Genomic DNA, 4,318 nt, shown 5'->3' with positions numbered 1-4,318 from the left:
ATTAAACAAGCTGTATGATTATTAATGTTAGTATAAATCACAAATGTGTGCGAGAAGTGATTGCATATGGGCTGATTCTCTCTATTCCTTCTTTCTTCTTTACCTTTTTACTTGGCTAAACAAATCTAATAGATAAAACAAAGACAGGTGAATGTCAATGACAGCTTGCGCAAATTTCACGTTTTCCCTTCTATTGAAATGTGAAACGAAAGAAAGGAGAGGTGAAAAAGGGAAAGAAGAGAAAAGAATGAAAATGGAGGAAATGGAGTAAGTTGAAGAAACAGCAGGACATGAACTAACAAGCGGCCTTAGAAAGAGAGAGAGGAGGACAGTTCAAACTAAAACAAACAAAAGTAAAATGATGTTTAAAAAATGATTTTTGTATAAATTAAAGTGAAAATATCACACCTGAAAATTTCAATCTGAAGGTCTCACAATGTCCTGGACCTGCAGGTGTCTGCCTAAGCGAGTCCTCGTCTCAGATGTTCCAGATGCGTCAGTCATTGTGTGTGCTGTTGGAATATACAAATAAAGTTGATTTGACTTGAAAAGCCCAACTGAGTTCTCCAAAAAACATACCCAGAGGTTGATTCAACACTACTGTGGTCTGTAATAGTCTTAACCGCAACTCTCTGCTATGAAACTCTCTCTTCAGATTCAGTGTGACACTCCATTGTATCCAGGAGCTGAAGAAGCACATCAGCAGTGCTCCTGAAAGATCTGCCCAGGTGTCGACAACAAATCATGTTTACTTTTTTGGCACAGGCTTTCAGATTAAATGTATTCACATTTTCAGAAGAGTTAAAACACTTTCTCTACTTAAAAAACACTTCCCCCCCCCCCCCCCCCCCCCCCTCCAAAGAAGCAACAAAATACATCACTTTTCAGAAACTGTGTACTTAAACATTCATTCTTGTTTGGCTACTACTAGTTGCCCATTTCCCCATTTACAAAGTCAGTTGGCAATCACAAACTCAACCCAGTCAGCTCTCTCCATGAGGTGAGCTCTGCCATGAGTGATTATACAGAGAAACGCTGCAAACATTGGTCATTAGCAGGCTGAACATGTGCATGATTCAACTACTTTATCTTCCAAAAACAAATGATCATCTACAGCTTTGTGTTTGCGAGAGCGACCACTAAGGACCAACCATCATTCAGCACGACTGCTGTGACCCGTAGCAGCCATCAGGTTTGAACTGTTTTCAGGCAGTGAATCCACATAATGATGTTTTCCACATTTCACAAAGAGCAGTTTGTTTACATGGTCCATGTCATACATCTTTAATATTGTAATGCTGCTTGGTTAAGCTACCCTGTAGAGTGTGACACAGGGGTCAGTTTTGTCCCATCTTTTATACATTGTAAATGATTTGTGAAACACTGAGTGTGTGAATGCTGAGAGATGAAGCAATCAGTAAGGATGCTGTAATGGTGTTTGGAGACCATAAACAGTATCTCCTCTTGTCTAACAGAATAATGGTCATCCTTTAGAGTGTTTGCTTACAGTGCACAGAGCAGCTATCTGCAAATATAAATATTTTCAAAAAATTGAAAAATGGAGTGACACTGTATATCAATGTTGAATGATATCATTGGAATGTATTGCCAGCTGTGGCTGATTATTCTATGAATCTATAAATGAAAGCCTACAATCACACAATATGGTCTAAATCCATTGACGCAACCATTCAAATATTCATATAAATTGCAAAAGTGTAATGTCACTTGTATTTACATTCGGATATTCCCCCATGCCCATGTCTTCTGCTTGATTAGACTGATTTGAGATTTATTATTCTGGACCAAACATTGGGAAGAAAAAGTAATCAACTGATTGACCATCATCATCTTTCTCAGGCCCCATAACAGAAGGTATAGAAAAAAGGTAAAAAAAAAAAACATTTCCAGCAAACAATGAGGTTGAAGTTAATCATCACGTGGAATAAACTGAATTGTTTGTGCTTTAACATGCTTAGAGCCCCTGATTGGTGAAATGTGTGACCATCAGCTGTCAAAGGAATGGAAAGTAAAATGGCCAAAAGGCCAGTCCTAACGTTTCCCCTCTGAGGGTTAGAAGGAAAGGTCCCAGCAGAATCATGAAACAAACCTCAGACCAAACCTTTGATATGAAAGAGCCACTGCAACACGACTGATCATGGAGGTTTCTCAGCCAATCTAGTCATCTTACTCTATCGCAGACATAAGAAGAACAAGAAGATGAAAGTAAGAGTATAGTTTAGTTTGTCTATGGCTAGAAACCAATTTGACAGTATTTCATCATTCTTTGTGAAGCACAGTTTGATTTCTCTCAAATATTATTTTCAAAACATTTTTCATCCGTCTGCAACTCCAAAACACTGACCGTTTCCATATCAGTGTCACTAACAATGTGGGAATTAATTTGCTTTAAGGAATCGTGGGTGGTGTCAGGACACTGGTCCTTCTGCTCCTAAAAATAGCTTGGATTTCCAGAGAACATTTACTCACCATATGTGTGAATAATCTGTGAAAGTGCTCTGGGTTATCGTTGGAGATATAGAGGCAATTACACAGTAACAGATTCAATCTCAGGCCAAGAGAAACATAATTGGAGAAGGAGCTCTCGCCTACAGGCCGGAATATAGTATAGTGTCACTGTGATTATAGGCACTTGGCACAGCATGGTGCTGTTAGCAATTTAAAACCAGCCAATGAATGGTTGACGTTAAATAGAATGCTTTAGATCATGGCTTTGATTGTGCTATAATGTTTGTCTGTGTCAGTTTTAAGACACAGTGTTTGTTTCTTGCTTGGCCAGTTGTCTATGATCAAAAGGAAAAAGCAAGCCTGCCTATGTGATTGTGTGTGTGTGAAACGCAGAGTGGATATGCAGCGGGAAACTGGGTATTCAAAGGTACCTGGAAAGGTTTTTTACTATTGTCAAATATATTAGCCAAGGTTCTTACCCAGAGGCCCTTGAAAATAATAACAAAAAAAAGAATGAGCCTCACTTCCAAGATCACTGATTACACAAACAACAAGCAGTGAGGAAGAAGCAACAGTGGCAAGATGATAAATGGCTCCATACAGTGTTCCTGTCCCTGGGGTATGTTTATACTAGACAGCAGCAAGATCAGGAGCAGGTACAGTAGGTATGTCCATTGAAGGCGATAAGACACACAATGGTTTGTCAAAGGAGGTACACACTGAGGACAAAACACTATTAGAGATCAGTAACATATTCCAGAATCAAGGAAACCTTTCTGGTATTATAATAAAAATTCTACAGAGCATTTTTGGAACTATGCTATACTAATTACTTTAACTCTGCATCAATGAGGCAAGTTTAGTGCCCAAGTCTAGATGCTCTCCAATGGTTCAGAAACTACTGGGTGGTGCAAGACCAAACGCAAGCTTCCCCTCACCCAAACAGGTTACTACGTGCTCCTTCTTGCAACATTTTGTTTAGAAGAAAATAATATTAAGTTATCCTCAAATGAGATCTTACATCTTCTGGAATTCCCTTTTCCTGCCACGTAGAGATGGACAGTACAAAGCTGAATGAGGCATCCCATTTTGTGGTCAAGAGGAAGAAGAGTCCAAGACCTCGTGGCGCAATGGTAGCGCGTCTGACTCCAGATCAGAAGGTTGCGTGTTCAAGTCACGTCGAGGTCAAACCTTTAATGGGCGGCAATGGGACTTGGGGAGGGTCGCCAGTTCAAGTCCCGTATGGAGCAAGACTGACAGCTTGAGCAAGGCACCAAACCCCCAAAACTGCTTCACGGACGTATCATGGCTGCCCTTTGCTGACCCCTCTGTAAACAAATTTCAGATTGACGTGGTGACTTGTCCCCATGTGGTTTGACCCAATAAAGTTTCTTCTTCTTCATGCATGAAAATGAGCATGTATGACACATGTCAAGAGAAACCTGCTATGTAAATCCCTGCTTTCCTTTACACGGCTGATGCTTTCTTTCTTCATTCATTCATATTTAACACACCGCCACAGTGCAGCTGTGCTTCAACAGGGTAGCACAGCATATGAACCATAATAAGTAACAAATAATGTGTAGTGCAGTGCTGAATTCATGACTCGTTCCTGAATTCTTTGTTCAATTGCGTAGAGGTCAAAATGTCCAGCTATGGCCTCACCAGCCAAATATTAACAAAGAAGTGAAGACTGTGGGCCAAAGAGGTTCAGATATTTTAAAGCCTCAGTAACACATTGGTAACTTCGCCATTGGCAGTGGCATATTTCCAGAAAACAGTGGTATAAATTAACATTCCCTCAAGAGAAATTCACAGCTTTTTTTGGCAGTTTCACAGTGTTAGAGAT

At 40.0% G+C, this 4,318-nt stretch overlaps 1 non-coding gene across 1 annotated transcript; it reads left to right on the top strand.

Annotated features, from left to right (window-relative positions):
• Positions 1–3,585: 3,585 nt before the first annotated feature.
• trnaw-cca (transfer RNA tryptophan (anticodon CCA)) lies at positions 3,586–3,657 on the top strand. The gene has a single exon. It is a non-coding gene; the product is annotated as a tRNA-Trp (tRNA).
• Positions 3,658–4,318: the final 661 nt, after the last annotated feature.

This window comes from Genypterus blacodes, unplaced genomic scaffold (assembly GCF_046128005.1).
Source record: "Genypterus blacodes isolate CSIRO-AG114 ecotype Tasmania unplaced genomic scaffold, CSIRO-AGI_Gbla_v1 ptg000033l_1, whole genome shotgun sequence".
Classification (NCBI taxonomy): Eukaryota; Metazoa; Chordata; class Actinopteri; order Ophidiiformes; family Ophidiidae; genus Genypterus; species Genypterus blacodes.
This window is presented reverse-complemented; position numbering and strand designations above follow the sequence as displayed.